Raw genomic sequence first — 20,835 nt, 5'->3', positions numbered from 1 at the left:
AATAGAATAAGTTTTAAAAATGTAATACTGCAGAAAATTCCAAACCCTCAAAATATAGCAATTAAGGTGATGTAAGTTGACTCTATGTCATTATCTATCGATCTATAATCAGCACTTTACAAATAAATCTTTTTACAATTATTTAGCAGTAACTGAATTGTACTCCCTATCATCAACTTTTTCTGGCATGTAAGCATTTTCATATGTACAGGTTCTTCAGGATTTGAAAAGTTAACTTAGAAGTTCCTTCATGGAAGAAAGGTTAGGAAACACTGATATAGTGCAGCTTTTTTTAATGTCTGAAGAAGCATTAGACAAATTTCCTCAGCCCTAAGAATTCGTTATTCCACCAACTTCTTTAGAGCTCCAGAAACCACCATTATCAGTAACACATGATCATAACATTATACTACCAACGTACTTGTTTGAGTGTCAGACTAGATCTGGGAGACGGAGGTTCAAATCTCTGCTCTGTTAAGGAAGTTTGCTAGACAACTCTGGGCCAGTAACTTTCTCAGCCTAGCCCACCTTACAGGGTTGTTGTGATGACAAAATGGGGAAGAGGAGAATGGGTTCCCATTTTGCAGAAAGACAGGGTATAAATGATGTAAATAATATTCCTCAAAACTACCAAGTGTTCATTTCATACCATTAATTGTGCAAGAGGTCCAATACAAAACTTCTGTGCACATCTTTCAAAAGTAGTAATTAGAAGACACAGAGAAGGAAGTTCAGGTATTCAAGAACAGCACTACTCACAAGGATTCCAGCCAGATACTGAATAAAAACTCTTATACATCACATTGGAACTAATATCTTTTAAGTAGCAGACCCATTACAAAACTACAGCTTCATTCAGACTGAAATCTGATTATGATAGGCATGAACATACTTGCCACATGAATATACTCCCTCCCTCCACTCATTGCTCAGTCTGCTCAAATGTATTTATTTATTTAGTACATTTATATTCTTATTTTCTCCCTAATGGAGACTCAAGAAGCTAACAATACAGAGAGAAAAAACACAACAAACGAGAAAGATAGGGGAGACCTCTGACTGCCAAGCAGGTCTTCTCTTTCCACCAGCTGATCTTCCACCCAGTTCTAGGTTCCAACCTACAGGCTAAAAGTCAAAGAACAAGAGCCCTTGCCCTTTGGCTTCTGCCACAGGTCTCACACCTTCGGGCACACCCATGCTTTAAATATATGTGTGAAGAAATTAAAGCAAACTCAGCCAGATGTTACTCAGCTGCTGCTAATTAGCAGAATCTTCCCCAGACCTTCTCTTCCCCTGAATGTATTCAACTAGACCCAAATTGTTGCAATATCTGGATGAGAGCTCCTTAAATGGAAGTCCATCTTTTTCCAGTAACTGGAATTTTCAACCAGGATAAAACCACCTAGAGGTTTGTCAACAGGCCTGGAAAATAATGTTCTGTCTCTTTAAATAGAGGCTTAACATATATAAATGGACAGCTGAAACTTTTCATGGCATGGACTTGAATAACATCACCTGGTAAATAACATCCCATCCCAGCCTCTGTTAAAGGGACAGGATAGTTTTTCTTGAAGCAGTTGACAACCATAAAACCACAACGAACCTCAATTTATTAAGACACCCTATTCAAATGACATGGCACACTGGAGCTGGTCAGATGCTTGTCTTCGATTTCACAGCACCATACAAGGATGGAAGTGTTTGAGCCTGAATTAATCAGGTCCAAGCTCACTGGAATTGAGTCTAGGAATGGTTCCACATTTTACAGGGCAAACATACATGCTTGTATATCAGAGTTTTTACAGCAGACTCAAAGACAAAGAACATGTACATATCCATAAGCACCAAATAACATCAGCCCATTCCAGGTATACATATATGGATATTTAAGGACATTTACACTTCACATTTCACAAAGGAAAACACCATTTTTTTTCTCAGCGAGCATGATTGCTTTGTAATGTACAGAGCCATTCTGAGTAGCATAGCTACTATACTGCTTGAGCTAGGCTGAGCTTGGACTACCATTTAATAAATAGAACTAATGAAAACAACCAAAGCTAAATTGTGTAGTGTGCGGGCAGGAAGACTGAAAATGAGAGCTGTCCCAATGAACACAGTACTTCAGTTACTTATGGAAGCAGACGACAAGTCTCTGTGAAGAAACTCTTCAGCATGGTTCATGCAGATAAGTGTTTTCTATTGTAAGTGATAAAAGATAAAACCCTGTATCATATAAGCTGTTAATAAATTATTTATTGGAACATATGACAGCATATGTAATAATTTTGTTTCCCTTATCTGAACTACTAAAACAATCATCTCAATAAACAGATCAATTCACTTTCCAATGCCAAAGCTCCCACTAGTTTAGTGGAACCAGATAGTACCCCAATCTCTACAATTCAAGGGTTTGTACTTTCTTTTGTAAAAAAGACAAGCACATTCATAGATGGTGCCCCTAATGATGCAATCTGGTTCAATTAATTAGAAGAATATGTTCTCCTCCTTGGCCACTCTCCTTCTCTGTAAAGCAGGAATTTCCTTTTGGACAAACAATGCATGCAAGTGAAATTGTTACTGCTCATGCTAGCCACGAAGAATGCAGACTTATATTTCCACAAGAGACTAAACAGACCTAACTTCTTGATGTGCTGCCTTTCGATTCCTCTTTTTGAAATACACTATATAATGCCTTGGTGCCGAAATCTGATGGTAAAAAGCATTACAATGACAGTGAATATTCAGATTATTTGGGGGGAATCTTACCCAAAAAGTGCAAGAGTCAAGAAAGAACTTCTGTTTATCTGGATGTATACCCTGTGAACCAGCCAAGAGAAAGGGTCTTAAAAAGTAAGGCAGCTGGCTCGAGAAGTATAGGAAGAGAGAGAGAGTAGCAAAAAGAGGATGGGTTCATTCAAATATTACCCTGCCTACACAGCAGTCACCAAAACATCCACGTAGCCTTCCATATGTCAGGGAGCGGCATCTGCAAGAGCACATGCCATGTGACATGCAGATATGTAGAAAGCTTCCACTCCTGAGCACATAGCCAGCAGGAAGATATGCTAGGCAAGTGTAATGACAAACACTCGCAATCTTTACTCTATGCCTTATCCCTGCACTTTTATCTAATGTGATACTAGATGGGAACATTTTGGGCGGTCTATAGTACATGAGTGTAATAATATAGGAAACTGGCTATATCAGAAAGGAAACAAGGTTGCTCTAGGTTGCTTGGGCTCATTAGAGGAGAGAAAGGGCAGGAAAACAGGAAGAAATCAGTAGGAGGGGTTTATTTCACAAGTTGACAAGACTATAAATGTTTCTCTAGTTTCACATCCCTCCACTGGAGCTTGCAGCTTTCTAAAAAATCCACAAACTATATTCTATGCCACATTCCCTTACAAAACACAGTAAAATATGCCCGTTTCTGCACTTCCCTTTGTATATCAAGACATAAGCCCTGTATCACAAAAGCCTGGTACTGGCAAAAAAATGTTGTTAGTCTTCAAGGTGCCACTGGACTTGTGTTTTGTTTTGCTACAATAAACTGACATGGCTAGTCTACTGGAACTTTTCTACCTATGCACTCAGTGAAAACTTTTTCCTTTATTCCTTTATTCAAGCCATGACTAGGATGGGTGTCAACACTAGTTTCCACTCTTGCCCCATACAGAGCACAAGCCCCTTGCATTTACCCTCCAAGCCCTCCATGGCTTTGCCCCACTTTTCTCTCTCAATCCTCCCTCATCTCCTGTCCATTTAGATTCCCATCATTCCCTCTTGCAATCCTTGCATGAAGGCCATCACTATATATACACGTTTTCCTCTTCCTTCAACTCCCATCTCAAAACCCAAAGAACACAAGTGCTCTGCTGCATCTGGAGGGAGTTTTGGGATGGATGAGGGATAACAAACTGAAGCTTAATTGCAACAAAACATAGATGCTAAAGGGTCAGATTCATAACTTGGGAGTACTGCTGGATCCCAGCCTCCTGTCTGATAATTTATCTTGTTGGGCACATACATTACACTGGTGGCCTAGGGTGCCTTTCACCAGCTCTAGCCCTTATTGGGCAGGAAAGACTTTCCACTGTACTGTAGAGGTGTGCAGCGGGTTTTCCCTGAAGCAGGAAAATGATTCAGAATAACCAAACTGGAATCACTTCGGTATGCTTCTTAATGATTCGGAGCATACCAACGTAAATCCCCACCTCCCTCCCCCCAACCCCAACCCCACTTACCTTTCCCAAACGCCAGAGCAGGGTGGCAGGGAAGACTGCAGCCAGCACCTCTGCCGCCCGTGCCACCACTTCGGCCTCCACAGCAGCCAGCAGAGTGGCAACGAACGCCAGCACCTCCGCTGCCGCCCTGCCAGCCGCCACTTCAGCCTCCGTGGCGGCTGGCAAGGTGGCAGCAAGCGCCGGCGCCTGCGCCACCGCTTTGGCCTCTGTGGGGGCTGCCACGGAAGGCCACAGCTGCTGCCTCCACTGCCCATGCTGTCGCTTCAACCTCTGCAGCGGCCAGCAAGGCAGCAGGGAAGGCTGCTGCTTCCACCGCCACCAGGTAAGTGGGGTGGTGGTGGGAGGGTGCTTTGGGAATTGCTTCGGGAAGCTTTGATTTGGTATTTCTGAATCAGGGCCATCATACTGACCCAATTCGGAAATACCGAATCTTTACGAATCGGGCCCAGTTTGGGATTTTTTCCCGAACCAGGAACTCAAAGCACACGCCCCTACTGTACTGCATGCTCTAGTAGCATCCACTTTAGACTACTGCAACGTGATCTACGTTGGATTGGCCTTGAAAAGTGTCTGGAAGCTGCAACTGGTACAGAATGTTGCAGCCATTCTGTTGACTAGAATAGCTCATAGGGACCATATCATTCCAGTCCTGTTCCATCTATACTGGCTCCCAATTTGTTTCTGGGCCCAATTCAAGGTGCGGGTATAGACCTTTAAAGTTTTATATGGCTTTGGGAATGTTTTTTCCCATATGAATCCACCTGTCCTCTTCAATCAGCTATGGAGGCCTTGCTTCGAGTGCCCCCCCCCCAATTAGGGAGGTGACAACCCAGGGAAGGGTCTTCTCAACTGTGGCACTGAAACTTTAGCACTGAAACTTTGGAACTCCTGCCCAGGGAAATTTGCCTGTTTCCCACTGACATTGTCTTCTGCTAGTGGGTGAAGACTTTTTTGCTTCATTTGGTGTACCCCAGTAAACTCTTACTAACTCTCCTTCCTGGTAGGGAGTGCGTGTTTGCTGTTTGTTTGTATGTTTATATGTTCTTGCTATATTTATATATACATTTAAGTGTTATTTTAATGTTTTAATGTAGGTGGTTGCCATCTTGAAGACCCCATTTGAGTAGAAAGGCAGTATGCAAATCAAATAAATAAATGAAACTGCTATCCCCCAACACTTGCCCCACAAGCAACTGGTATGCAGCAGAATACTAGATCTGAACATGGAGGCTCCCTTTAAGCATAATGACTAACCACTGTTGATAGACTTATTGTCCATGACTTTATCTAATTCTTTTTGCCCTGCCTAAACTAAAATGTGCAACTGTATTTTCATACATTGTTCTTCTCTTTCAGCCAGTGCCCGTACTGTCCTCTTGCCCCATCCACCAAAATTTAAACTGTAAGCAGGGCAGGGGTCCATCTTTTTGCTTGTTACTTTCTAGTCACATATACAGAGATAGCAGTATGTCACAGTAGTGGAAACAATATATTCTGATTGTTCAGGGCCACTGAATTAATTTCTCAATAGCTTAAATTACAGAGATTTCTTTTGAAAGCAACCATACATGAAAAAATAACTATTAAATGCATAAAAATCATGAGATTACTGACCCATGGGGGGTGATGTAGCATCATGACATTTTCTTTGCAGACTTTTTGTTACGGGGTGGTTTGCCATTGCCTTCCCATCATCTACACTTTACTCCCAGGAAACTGGGTACTCATTTTACCGACCTCGGAAGGATGGAAGGCTGAGTCAACCTTAAGCCAGCTACTTGAACCCGGCTTCTGCCAGGATCGAACTCATGTCGTGAGCAGAGCATAGACTGCAGTACTGCAGCTTACCACTCTGCACCATGGGCTCTCTGATCTCTCTTTACAGATGTTTAAATCCAACCTCTTTCAGTTTATTACAAGTGGGTGTGCATGCCCTCTGTAACACTCAATTTTTAAGACAGGCTTCAAACAAAGGCATTTTAAATCTACATGTTAGAAAATAAAGCTATTTATAACTGGTAAGTAGTTAGCAGCTAATTATTCTTGCAAACAAGCAAGCAACCTTCTCAAGAGGGTATCCATTTCTATGGTAACACAATGTGAAAGTTTTCAGGAACTAGGGAAGGGAGTTATAAAATCAAAGTAGACTCAGTATAAGAATACAAGTTACTGGGAAGGAAGCTAACTGCAGTTTGTTCAGATGCTCACATTCAGACACCATGAATAACTGGATTCAGCCGAAGACCATCTTCAATTTCATTGTGCCATAAAAGGGAAGAAAGCACACAAACCTAACATTCAATCAGGTTTGTGTCTATCCTGAAAAACAGACATTTGTTCATGAAATTTGAACTGAGAAGTGGTGTTTGCTTCCAAAGTACCCTTTGCAAAACTTGCTGGGTAGTCTAAAAGGAGTTCTACACCAGTAAAACATCAGAGAAAGACTGGACAAGGTGCTTACATTGATCTATCAAAATTGTGACTACAGTCAACAGACAGCAATGTTTAGTAGTATGCATATAGTGAAGCAATAACAGGAGAAGAGGGGAGATTTTAATAGACTTTGGAAATACTCCGGAAATCTAGTTGGTCTTTAAGGTGCTATTGGACCTGGATCATATATTATACCGGAATCACCATGGGCAGTTCGCTGTAAACTTCAATTCACTGCATCCTTATAGAGGAGGGGGGATATGACAAGTGGATGGAACACCAAACAGAAATGCTAAGCGCAAACTATCGAAAGAAGGAATCAGCAACTGGTTCTACCAACAACTTTTTGATTTAGATATATCTTGAATGCTTATTCAAGTGACTGAAAGTACACTGTATTAACTGTTGTCCAAATCTGCAAAATTCAGAGGTAGTTTAAGAGAAGTTTGGGAGAAAGAAAATATAGTAAAGCTAGTATTTTCACATTCAACTTTCAAGAGTATGTGACATTTTCTAACTATAAAGTCAAAAGTCTATTCATTATGTTCTGTACAGTGTGAATCTTAGAAATCTAAGCACTCGTTGAATTCTGTCACAGGGGGCCATCCTCATGAAAAATGTATCTGACAACCTGTAATACAAGCTTTGCCCTTGCAGTGGCAGATCACTTCCTGGTTTCGCAGAATGTACATGCTCCTACGCATCCTCAAACAGAAAGCCAAGTAAGCAACAATCAGCACCAGCACTAATGAACTCATCCAGCTTCCAGCCAAGCTCTAGGTGAATATGAAATCCAACTCTTATGAAGTTCCTGCAGAGACACATTATACCATCAGATTCTCATGCAACAATCCATTCAATACTCCTTAAAGTTCCAGGCAAAAATCCTGAGGACACAATGCTGCCCAAATTACAGCTAATTAAAACATTCAGTTTTCACAGCATTTCTGCTGCTACAGTTAAAACACTCCTTACAAACCCGCCTATCTTTTTTGGCCCATTGCTGTATTTTTTTTTATTTTAAACAAGAGATTATAATCTGTATAAATTTAAGGCACACTGCTTTCGTATATATCTGGATTTGGAAGCAAAAGAACTTCACATTCTGACATTAAACCCTCAAGAAACCACAAATATAGAAGAATTGTTTTTATTTAAAAGTACTGAATTATAGAAGAAACAGAATTGTAAATTCAAGAAGAGGCTTAAGAGAAGCAGGTGCTTCTTGTTTTAATAAGTAGGTCACCAGTCAGAGCAGCTGGGGGGAAGGGAGACGCCATCCACAGGAGAGGAGAGATGGGAAGTGGCAGCCACATCTTATTTGCAAATAATGGCCTTATCACAGCACTCAGATGCCGTAATCGTTACAAGTGTCACCAGACAGTGAGTGCCTGGAGTGCGGGGACCCTTTACTTGGCAAAGGGAGCTTGGCAAGAGCTCCAGCTGCATAGAACTTAGTGCAGGACTCTACCCCTTCCTTTCAGATGAAGCCTAGACTCCACTGAAAGGAAATCTTCACAAGTGTAAAAAGAACCAGCTTTAATCAGGGAGCCACATGAAATCTATTCTCCCCTTTTTCTTAGCATTCTTTGTCACCAAAATCCTTTGGTTTCCAGTCACACAGTCACTCAAGAAAAAGAAGGGGGAAGAAACACAATTATTATTCTTTTGATGCTAATCTGGCTATGTGGACTTTCCAAAACTACATTTATTTGGTATTGTGGAAACAACACAGATCTCCCATACTATTTAACCTAGATGTTTTCATTTTCTTTAGTGAAAATAAATTTACTCTTCTAGCCTTAGTGATCTCTGCATTCAAAGTCTATTCCATACCCCCATACATTCACCAGTGTAGTCTATGGCAGGAAACAGTTTAAGATAATGAAAAGTGGTTTGTGAAAGGCATCACTTTCCAGGATGTGCAAATTGCTTTTGTCTCATTGTTGCCTCTGGACAGAGAGGTTTTGAAATAACACACCATGGAAAATTTCTTTGATGGAAGTAAAACTAGGATGTATACACAAGCTATGAGTAACTATCCCTCTATCAAACTATAAAATACTGCAAAAGCTATTATCTTTCGCTAGTCTTTGCTAAGGAAAACCTGAGTTTATGTGCCTCACCACTCCAGTATTTTCACTAAGCAAGGAAGCTATTAAACACAACAGCAAAATACTTATAAGTTAATGTAAACGAATTACTCTGTGGAACTATCTGGCTGGCCCCGCCCTCCAAGACTTCCAAAGCAGCAGTTCAAAAACATTTTCACTACAGTTTACATGCTTATTTTTAGCATCCTCTTAGATGCTTTGTGATGAAAGGGCTGCAGTGAAGTTAACCAGACACACCAAGTACAACTGCCTTCCCCGGAAGGGCACTAAGAAAAACACTCATGCGAATGTATGAAAGACAATTTGCACAATTCAAACCATACCATTTAAAATCGCTGCTGGATTATAAGGATGTAAGTAAGCATGGCTGCTCTGGGATGCGTGGCCAGAAGAATGAGGTTTAAGGCTACATGCACAAGATCCTATCTTTGCACTCCTGACGCCAACCATTACTGGACCCCATGCAGAAAACTGCAAAACTCTCAAGCATGGAGGCTTGTCCTGCCTTTGCTTTTAACTCGATGCTAAAGGCTAAAAGGCACCTAATTGTGTCACATGACTCGAACCAGCACCGAAGCGGTGGCCACTTAGGAAAGCCCTATGCCTGTGTGGTCCCCTTAGAATACAGTTCGGACTTGAACAACACAGTGCCACGTTGTGGTACTACACACTACACGCCTTTCCACTGTGTAGAAAGTGCCATCTACGTTCACCCCACAAGCTACGGTTAAAAAAGCACGCGTAACACAACGGGAGTGTGACCGCATCAGAGCGCCACAAATCTGGATCCTCACCGCCTGCGAGATTTACGGCTCTGCTTGCAAACTGACCGCGTGAAGTTTCAGAACGAAGGATTTATCCTCTATAGAAGCCCTTGGGACAAGGTCAGTTCATTCGATCCAAGACCCCCCGCTGAAGTTATCATCGCGAGTCAGACAATATAAGCAACGAGATAGATAAATGCTGAAATCGCCATCTGAAGAGCCTCCCGACTCAGCGACTCGAAGGCAGACTTGTTGACTTCAGTGGGTCTACGTGATCGGAGTCCACGAGGAAGTGCATCTTCTTCCTTGATGTGAAAACTGCATAACAGGTCGCCCCACGCCAGTCTTTAGAGCTTCCCCCCCCCTCCCAATTCCAGGCACAAGAAACAGAAACACACACGCATCCGCAAGGGAATGAGAAAGGCAAGCAGCCGAGTTTGGGCTTTGCGTCAAACAAGCGGGGGGGGGGGCTTTTCCATCCCTACCGTTTTGTCTCCTGAAGAGAAGGAAAGGTCCTTCGCCGCCCGGAGAGCTCCACGCAGAGTCCCGGCCAGTCTGGGGACACCCCAAAGCAGCCCAGCCCCGCCCGGCTGCTCTCAGCAGGCAGCGCCCGGCGTGCTGCCACTCGCAGAAAGACAAACAGGCGGAGCGAAGTTTCTCTTGCCTTGCTTGGAGTTTGCTCGGAGACTGGCGGCCGCACGCAGCTCAACTCCGGACTCCTTCCCTTCCCTCCCCCGGAGCCGCTGGGACTGGAACAACAGCAATACAAGCCGAGCCACTCCTCTGCGGTGCGGCGGCTGCCCCCTTGCGCGCACGGGGGCGAGGGAGGCGGCGGCGGCGCGAGATGCGTCTTCGCCACCACGAGGCAGCCTTTTGCCTCCCCGCCCCCTTCTGGATAAACTTCGCCCCTTTGTGTCTCCTTTGAAGCAGGGCCGGCGGACTGGAAGCGCTGTGACTTAACTGCTCGACGACAAACCGAAATTCAACCGGGGCGGCCTTTGCGATTTGCTAAGTAGCAACGGGGCGAAGGGGAAAATTTCAGATGCAGCATTTAATAATTCTACCTGGACTTTCTGACTTCCAGAAACATAAACATATAGAAAAGTTAGAGAGGTCAACATGGTGAACTCAGTGATCTTTCCGGGAATGAGATCGGATCATTGAGCTTAATTCTTTCTTCACGGGTCTGCGTTTAGAAAATTAGGGGTCTGACTGGACATAACTTTTCCACACGTCTGCACCTACTGAATAGCTCTTCAACAGCTTGCTGCGTGATTTTGCTATCAATTTCCCATCCTTGCCGTTGCAAAATTCTACTTGTTTAAATAATCTTTGTGATGACAGTTACCTTACTTTTCTCCTAGGTGGAGATTCGAAGCAGCTGACAGTGCTTCACCTCCTCTATTTTATCCTCACAACAACAGACTTGTGAGGTAGGTTAGGCAGAGAGAATATGAGTGGCCCAAGGTCACCCAGCAAGGTCTCAGATCCTAGTCTGACATTCTACCCACAACAGCACAGTGGTACTGTCAAGAAAGCAAATCACAATTGTCCTAGCAATGTGAACAATGTAAGTTTCAGGACTGTCTGCATAGGATCAGAAGACTGGATTTTAAGAAATCCTATACTATTTCTTTACTGGTCCAATAAACTTGGCCCAAAGCAGTTCTCACCACTATTCAGGTTCATCTGAGTACAGTCCCTACCTGTAAGGCTAATAGCCTTGTGAAAACTGTCACAATTAATAACAATAATAATAGCATTTGATGTATATACCACCCTTCAGGACAACTTAACACCCACTCAGAGAGTTTTACAAAGTGTGTTGTTACTATCTTCAAGACAATCACCCTGTGAGGTGGGTGGGGCTAAGAGAGCTCTGGAGAGCTGTGATTGACCCAAGGCCACCCAGCTGGCTTCAAGCGGAGGTGTGAGGATTGGAGAATCAAACCCAGTCCTCCAGATTAGAGTCCTGCCACTCTTAACCACTACACCGAACTGGCTCTTACCTGCATAACACCTGCATACTGGATAGATAGATTTTCTAAAGGAGGAATTGTAATTTAATTCCATCTTTAAATAGAGAGCCTTGAGAACTTAGGTTGTTGCTAAGGTGTGGAGTGTTTGTATGGAATCAGGCTTCCAACAGCCTCTGTCACACTGAACAAACCAGTCCTTTACTGAGAGTGATCTAGATAAACCTAAGAATTCTTTCCAGCTCATAAGTTGGGTCCCTTTACCTATAGCATTCAAAATCTATCTCAGACTTGCCAAATATAAATAGTCAGGATATTAGCTAAAATAGTTTTATATTTCTTTTAATATGCTTTTAATTATATTCCGTTTCCTGAATACATTGCCGCTTGCTAACAGTTCTTTGTTCTCAAGGGCATGAAGGTTTTAGGCCAGCCCACAAAGCTTTGCTCAGATGCTATTCCTATAATATTATGGAGGAGACATTAATAGTAGGTTGGAAAGCCATCTAATTTGAATGAGGAAGGAATGCATAGATGAGTGATACTCACTCTGTGGCTCTTATGAGCACTGCTTCCTAATATGGCATCTGCCCCATGTTACAGGAAAGTAAGCAAGGACCTTGAAGAGAGGTGGTGGTTGGTAGGTAGTTCCCACCTTGGAACAGCTGCCGCTGGAGGAATGGGTAAGCTGCAAGTCTCCTTGAACTGTAGGCCTTGTGCCAAGGATGCAAGTAAATGTGGCTGTTTTGGTTGAGGGCAAGTGTGAATGTGGCTGTCTCTGAACTGTACCAACGGCATAGACATATATCAGCAAAGTACTGGAAATTTTGACCTGGAGCCTCTAGCTGTCTTGATGTTTGAAGTAGAAAAGAGCAAAAGTCCAGTAGCAACTATAAGACTTAACAAAATTTGTGGTAGGGTATGAGCTTTCATAAGCCGCAGCTCAAATTTTGTTCTTATAAGTACTACTGGACTCTTGCTCTTTTGTACTGCTACAGACAGACTAACACGGCTACTCATCTATGGGTGATTCCCCACTAGTGGTTTTCTGCGGTTCAGCTTCCAAATGACCTCAAATTTTTTTTTCACATGTGGGAAGGCAATCCTAGTAGCAGCTTCGAAGTCACTGCAGGTTTTGTCCGGTTTTTTTTCCTTCCTGCTTTTCCCTGATTTATTTGTCCATTTGCTGCAGATTAGGGATTTTAATCATGCAAAATTCTTTATCCGATGTTTTCCCCACCCTTGCCCGTTTCTCCTGCCCTTCGAATAAACTAAATTTGATTGGCTGATCACGTTTTCCAAGCCACACCCACTACCCTTTCCCTTCCCCTCGTTTCTCTCTTTTAAAAAAAAAATTATAAAAAAACGTTGCAACGTTTCTACATGTCTATGCAGAAACATGTCCTGTGTCATGTGACGACAGCTGCCCAATAACGGGTCCGTTTTTCAATGCACCAAATTTGTTACGTTGCTTGCTGACAGCTGACAGCTTCTGAGGCAGCCAATACTCATCCCACGATATTGGCAGGAAATGCTCTGACCTATCAGATGTGTTTGTTTGATGCAACGTTTATACGTAGCAATGTTTTTGGGGGGAGGGGAATTTAAAAAATGAAGAAGATGCATGACTGTCAACACTTCCCCCGGAAAAAGCAATAAGGAATCGATTTTTATACTGGCAAATTCCGCACGATGGACTTTGAACATGATGAAATGAAATGTCAATGCGAAACAAAAGCCTTAATGTGGAATCGGGGAGCGGTGGATTCGTACGACTCCACTTCAGCATGACTGCTCAGAAAGTCCGATCAAAATCGATCATGTGGAATACCCCTTGATCTGTCTTGATGTTTGAAAGTTACCTAGAGCTAAAACCTAAAATTAAATCTGACTGCTATGGTCTCATAAGAGTTACCCAAGCTGTATAATATGGAGGATTTTCTGAACCTTGACACCTCTCTGACAAGGGTCTACCAAAACACTAAATAATACTTTGAATGATGAATTTGTTATATATTAAATAGCACACAAGCAAAGGAGGCATTTCCTCCATGTTCTCTGAATTGGGATTATTGTTTTACACATCTACTTGTAGAACAAGAGTCCTGTAATCAGGGGGGGGGAGCTCCAATCTATTTTTGCCAAAACATCTGTATTAATTCACTGTAATATGTGGTGCTAAAGTAGTTACTTTTCAGAACAGTTCGCCTGCTTAAATGGGGGAGGGGCTATGTCCATGTGAGGAAGTCTGATAGTATTCCCCCATCCCCAAAGGAACAAAATAAGACGATTCGGTTTCGTTTTCGCGGCCATGTCGGACGCTCCTCTCGGCAGGTCCGAGAGGAAGTGGCCGAGCAGCCTGACCGGGCGGCTGATCTGCAAAGGTTAGCCCCCAGGACTCCCAGGGAGGGAGTCTGGGTCCGGGACGCAGCGGGAAGAGCCCTCTGGCAAATCGAGGCAGGGGGTAAATTGCCCGTTTGTCCCTATGGAGGCCGGCAGACGTGCGCGGCACCCTGCGTGCTGCCGGGCCACGGAAAACGGCAAAGAACAGGACTAGGCGGAAGCCTGTAAGTAAGCGAATCCCTTCTGTCACTACAAGCGCATGTGGAGGAGTGGTGGGATCTGAAGTTAAGAAGATTCGGATTTTTCCCCCTCGCAGAGTCTCGGAAGATTGGCGGTCCCCCCCCCTAAAATGGCAGCGAAAAAGCAGAGTCCTGCTCTGGGCAAGTCAGTTTCGGCTGCCCTGCAGGGAAGAGGGGTCGCTCGAGGAATTGGTGAAAAGATCGGTTATCGAAGCCATAAAACCCTTTGTTGACAAACTGAATGAAACAGATCAAAGGGTGGGCTTAATTGAGAGCGATGTGAAAGCCATCAAGGAAGTAGCGGGGGGGGCAGAGAAGTCTGCTCGGGAAAATGCGTCACTTATGAGAGCAACGAACAAGGAGCTAAAGTTGGTGGAAAACCAGCTGATTGGGCTGCAAGTGGAGCGAACACAGACCATTTTGCGTCTCCAGAATGTTAAAGAAGAGGAAAACGAGGATTTAAGGGATCTTGCCTCGGAACTTTTAGCGACACCCGCGAGGGCAACTAAAGAAGAAGTTAAAAGCGCCATTTTGGGAGTCCGTCGGGCTTCTTCAAAATATGCAATGAAGTGGCAGCTGCCTCGCGAGATTGTTACTGAGTTTTCATCTAGGAGGGTCCGGGACAATATCCTATATAACTCATATAATGCGGACTTGGACTTTCTGGGAAATAAAGTCAAGATACTGAAGGACGTTCCATTTTTAGTTTGGAAGAGAAGACTTAAGTATAAAAGGCTGGCAGCTCTCTTGAGGGAATGTGGTATAAAGTACAAATGGCTATTTCCGGAAGGAATCTGGTTTAGTTATAAAGATCAAGCTTATAAGATTAATTCGGAAGATCAGCTAAGGGATTTTGTGGACAAAAATCAAGAATTTGGGCAAGACACCAAGCAAAAAGAAGACGATTCGAAGCCTGGAGGGAGGGGGGAGGCAATGAGCGCTGCGGCTGTAGCTGCTCAGAGAGAACTGCGTCCGAGGCCCAGGAGGGGGAAAAAGATTTAATTTGAACTGTAATTTGTATTTTGTAAGATCAACCATTCCATCATTACTTTATTAAGCTTTAATTTTTAATTATGGCAGTATGAAGGGAAAGCATTGAAGTGTAGTGTTTAGTGTTTGTATGCTGCCTTCCCCTTTTTTTCCACCCCCCCTTCCCCTTCTTTTTTTTCCTTTTTTTCCTCCCCTTGTATTATTGTAGTTTCTTGTAGTTTACTGTTTTAGATGTTAAAAATAAAAAATATTATATAAAAAAAAGGAACAAGATAAGACTGCTAAAATAACCCTTGCCACAATAAACAGAGAATCCTTATTCTCTTATTGCTTGTGACTGCTACCCACAATCTCAGGGTCTGATAAAAATGAGTTGATGCATATTGCTGAGGGATGCTGTCGCAGGTAAGTATGAGTAGAGAGCCTCTATAAGAAGCTTCTTTCTTGTAGAGAGGAAATTTCTTGTGAGGTTCTCTGAGACAGCTAGAAGTGATTAGGCAGCATCCTAATCTTATGCTATTCCTCAGGTAGAGTCCTTACTCCAACCTGCTAAAGGTGAATGCTGATTTATTCAGTGAATATCTGTGTTCTGAGTGTATCTATCGCTGCTCGAAATCAGGTAAGAGATGCTTTGGTTTGGACATTCTGGGTAACAAGCCCTTTCCCTCTCATCTAAGAACCCTTTGGGGACTTTCCGATCATTGACTGTGAGCAGTGATGATAGTCACTCCAGTTCTCAATTCTGGACTTGGTAGAAACAAACCTATATATCTTGATCAGTTGTCTTTCTTGAACTCCAAGTAACTGTACATTCTGATATTTGATGTCTATACTACCCTGAGGGTTGGCTCTCACTAATCTACAGACCCTATGAGAAGCTGAGCAATGTGCAAGTCCAGTAGCACCTTAAAGACCAATAAGCTTTTCCGAGGTATAAGCTTTCGAGTGTCAAGCTGTTTTCATCAGATACCAGTGAGAGTGGAGATCTATGAGTCTTTGTATCCCAGCCAAAAGGTAGGAGGGGTGTTGCAAAGAAGATAGGATGTAAAAGTACAATGTGAAATATAATTAGCTTGATGACAACAGGGAAGAGAATGCAGAAAATAAGCATCGATAGTGAGATAAGAATCCTCTGTCCCTATTCAGCCGTGGGGGGTGGGGTTCCATTGTTCTGAATCCCATGTTGTAATCTCTTCTTAGGGTTTCTCTGTTTGGGGAAAGCCACGTTTAGGTCAGTAATGGAATTCCCTGGAAGATTAAAATGTTATTCCACTGGTTTTAAGAGTTTTGATTTTTAATACCAGGTTTATGTCCATTTCACAGAATCACAGAGTTGGATGGGGCCAGATCGACAGGGGGGGCAGGGGGGGTAGTCTGCCCCCAGCACCGTCAAAGAGGGGGCACCGGGCGCAGCTGCCAGCCCCCGGGAGTGCACGGGCAGCTGAGCAGAGGGCAGTGGGAGCCCGCCCGCGCCATTCGCCTGCCGCAAGAGCACGGGGTGTGCGGCCAGCTTGCCGCCCCATCAGTGTGCCATACGCGCAGCAAGCTGGCTGTCCCAGCGCACTGTGAAGCTGGCATTGGCAGCGTGGGTGGCTGGGAGGCCGCCCGCACCATTCACCTGCCCCACAGGACAGGGGGCCTGCAACAAGCCGGCCGCCCCCTCAGCGGGGTAGGTGAACTGCACGGGTGGCCTCCCAGCCACCTGCGCTGCCACTGACAGCTCCATGGCGCGCCGGGGCAGCCAGCTTGCCGCGCGGGGGTGGCGCGCTCCGCAGTGCACAATGACGTCATGTCGCTGCGCGAGGCTAGACTTGGGTTGCCCTGGGCGCCGGCAACCCTAGATCTGGCCCTGATACAGACCTTCTAGTCCAACCCCCTGCCCAATGCAGGATGAGCCTAAAGCATCCCTGACAAATATTCATCCAGCCTCTTCTTGAAAACTGCCAGTGAAGGGGAGCTCACCACCTCCCTAGTAAGCTGATTCCATCTTTGATCTACTCTCTCTGAAAAAGTTTTTCCTCATATCCAGCTGGTACCTTTCTGCATGTAATTTAAGCTTCGAGTCCTATCGTCTGCTGCCAACTGGAATAACTCCTTGCCCTCCTCCAAATGACAGCCTTTCAAATATTTAAAGAGATCAATCATATCCCCCCTCAATCTCCTTTTCTCCAAACTAAACATTCCCAAGGCCCTCAGCCTTTCCTCATAGGGCAAATTTATTCATTTGCGTAGAGACTGACTTGTTTGTCCAATGCAGAGAGCAGAACGGCATTGTTGGCACTTGATGGCATATATAATCTTGGAAGATGACCAAGTGAATGAACCTGAGATGTCCTGTTTGGTGTTGTTAGGTCCAGTGATTGTATTGTTAGGGTGAATATGGGGACAAAGTTGGCATCTTGGTTCATTACGGGCCCTGGTCCCATAGTCTGTGTCCATGTTAGGAAGTGCATTACTGTGAGCGAGCAGTTGTTTAAGATAAGGGGATTGTCTGTGGGAAAGAAAATGCTTGACCTGTGAGAGAGCCATATAATTGTCCAGCATAGGTTTCAAGTAATTAAAGAAGTGTTGAACTGGTTTGAGCTGAGAGCTGTCTGTGGCCACCAGTGCTCTGTTGTTGTTCCGTTTGGACTTAGCAGGTTGACCCTTGGTATATTCTGGCTTTTTCAGTCTGTTTCCTTGCTATATCAGGAGGGCATTGTAATTCAAAGCATGTGTGTTATTGTTCTCATCTCCCACAGGTGAGAATCTCTGTCAGAGGGATTGGAACAGATGTGGCTGTAACATAGAGCTTTGCGGCAGATGATGGATTATTTGGAGTGTTCGGGATGGTGACTGGAGGGGGGAGATGCATTTCATGATCATTAGGTTTCTAATATAACATGGTTATTATGCTTCAATCATGAATTTGTACAGTAGTACAGTAGTGTCTGGAAAACTTATTTCTTGTGTGGATTTATTCATGGTCAGCTTGATGGTAGGGTGGAAGTTTCTGAAAGCCTGGTGAAATTTCTCCATTGTTTCTTTTTCATGTGTCTAGATGATACAAATGCCATTAAATATATCTCAAGCCTAAGAGGGGTCTTAATGGCTGGGAGATGAGGAAGCCCTGCTCCAAGTCAGCCATAAAAAGGTTGGCATATTGTGGTGCCACGAGGGTGCCTATGGCTGTGCCTTTGATCTGAAGGAATAAATCATTACTAAATCTGAAGTAATTGTCAATTAGGATGAGCTGGCGGAGCTTGGTAGCAAGATCAGCTGTGGTGTTCCTAATGGCTTGTAATCCATTTTTGCAGGGGATGTTGGTGTACATCCATGGTGGTCAATATGAGAAGCTGTATCGTTATTATCTATATTGCAGTGGACATATTAGCTCTCAAAGTGGTTGTTGAAACTTAAACTACAAAAATCATACAATAACCATAAATCTAAATTAACATAAAAACCACCAAAACAGAAAACATCTTCATGCTTGGCATCTAAATCTCTCTCATACACACACAACATGTTATTACTACTTCATGAGGACCTAAGAAGCAAGCAACTCTAACAAAATAAGATGGTAGTGGGAATAGAAATGAGGGGAGGGAAATGTCCCTTTGTTTCTCATGCTGGTTTCATTTCCCTGGGAAACTTGCTTGAACCCAGCCTTCTCTGTATCAGAACTTGCAGCTGATGCAGCCCATGAGTATTGTAGCTGTGCTTTTTAAAAACATCAATACAAGGAAATTTAGAAGGAACAGAGGCAAAATTGCAAGGGCCAAATGGAGCGACAGGGGTGCCTAATTATTCCTGGATAAAAACTAGAAACGTATGGAAATATTGAAGCTAGATCTGTTGTTTTGTTCTGTGTACTAAAGTGCAAACAGAACCCAGCGCTGGATTAGATTAACATGCTTTATGACATAATCCTTAATGTATGTTTTCATATTCCACTGTACTGCTCCAGCCACTATGTGGTGTGGATGGTAAGCCTGTCTGTCTGTTGAAATATGTTGGTCTTCAGCATAACCACTAAGTGATCTTGTTTCAGTTGAGTTTTTATCAAAAATGACTCTGGCTGTCAGTCTGGGCAGATTCCTGTTTGCCTTTTCTTTCACTCTGGCGTGTGTGTGTATATTGCTTACCATAAACTAGTCTTTCATATTTTTAGAAAATTACATTTTGTACTAACAAGACAAGAAAACACTGATGTTTGTTCTTTTACTTTATAATCATACCAGACAAGACTGTCAGAAAGAAGGCAATCCTGAGGCATTCTTTGAGCCTTAAAGCTCTTTATGCAAAAAATACACACCTGGATTTCATCCCTAGTGCACAAGAAAAGTCTGTCAAACCTAACAGTTTGTTCTGAACAACAAGACTACTGATAAGATGTTGGGGATGGGAGTGGGAAGTCCCACCACTTACTATTCCAGGCCTGTACAACTTATAGAAATGTAATTCACCACCCATGTATTTTGTCTATCAGGTGCTTGGTAATTTCTACCCAGGACTGCCCCAGGCAGGCAGCGAAAGAACTACTGGGGAAGGAGAAATGTGTGTTTGCTTATGCTGTGCAGGCCTGTGGTATTTTCTAAAAAATCTTAGCAAACAGCTACCTTGTTTAAACTTCAGTCCAAAATTATTAATATATCTTAAGGGTCTTGGAGGATCTGGTTGTAAGGCTTCTGAAATCAGTAGCTAATTCCACAAACAGAAGTAGGCACATGGAAGCATCTCAGAACGTTTTTAGATATTGAGCAGTGAAAGCATATCATGGTTTCCACTGATATGTGCAGGGAGCTTTCCATGTTTTGTTAATAGGATAATATGACACTTTCGCTTAGCTTTTTCTATTTGCAAATTAAACATGACTGAGAATGTGTACAGTTATTTTGACAGATCACAGGGGAGACTGGGACTTTTCTGGTCTATACATTCATGAAAGCTTAGAAAGATGGAAATAGGAAATCTAGGAAAACTAAAGATTGTGGCCAGTGAAGCCTTTTTGTGGATGGAAGGATTTCCCTCTCTACAGTATGATTTTCTTGCCTCCCCTTCCCGCTGAGGCCTGAAGTGCCCCTTGAAATGCTGTTCCTATGGGCCCCTGGCTGCCTCCCAGGAACAGCATTTGGGAGAGATGAGGTGAGAAAGACACTTAACAGATAGAAATCCTCCTGTCCTTAAGAAGGCTCCATTGACTCCATGCCATAATCCATGTGCAGATTAATTAGTTTTGTTGCTCTGATACAGTAGCAGTAGTAGAAGAAAGAAGAAAAGAGGAAAGTAACCTAATTGCAACCCGCTTGATTTACCAGCAAGCTTCACCTTAAGTGCACATGATGGTTATTTTCAAAAGGAAAGGCCTATTAATGTATGATGGGGTGGAGTGGGGAATTACCATGTGTGTAATAAGGCTAATCATGTAATTTAGTGACATGTGAAGTGGCTTTCTGCTTTCCAGAAATGTGGTGTAACCAACCATGTAGCCAAGCTGCAAGTGACGCCTGACACAGGTTGGGCACTTGTCAGCTTCCCTCAAGTTTTGATGGGAAATGTAGGCATCCTGGTCTTGCAACTTGGCTCTCCATTTAATTGAAGTTTGTATGGCTTATGGCTTTGGCCGGAAAAGCAATAAACATATTATTATTATTATTATTATTATTATTATTATTATTATTATTATTATTATTAATTGAAGTTTACAGAAACCCACACACACACACCCAGTAGAGGGGAAGGGGGGC

The 20,835-nt window shown here is 43.3% G+C and overlaps 1 protein-coding gene across 1 annotated transcript in view; it reads right to left on the bottom strand.

The window, feature by feature from the left end:
- TIAM2 (TIAM Rac1 associated GEF 2) overlaps positions 1–10,210 on the bottom strand; it is a 215,442-nt gene extending 205,232 nt beyond the window's left edge. The window contains exon 1 of the mRNA XM_054969841.1: positions 10,044–10,210. The gene's annotated coding sequence lies outside the window, so the exon portion shown is untranslated. The remainder of the gene's footprint in view (positions 1–10,043) is intronic.
- Positions 10,211–20,835: the final 10,625 nt, after the last annotated feature.

This window comes from Eublepharis macularius, chromosome 1 (genome assembly GCF_028583425.1).
Source record: "Eublepharis macularius isolate TG4126 chromosome 1, MPM_Emac_v1.0, whole genome shotgun sequence".
Classification (NCBI taxonomy): domain Eukaryota; kingdom Metazoa; phylum Chordata; class Lepidosauria; order Squamata; family Eublepharidae; genus Eublepharis; species Eublepharis macularius.
This window is presented reverse-complemented; position numbering and strand designations above follow the sequence as displayed.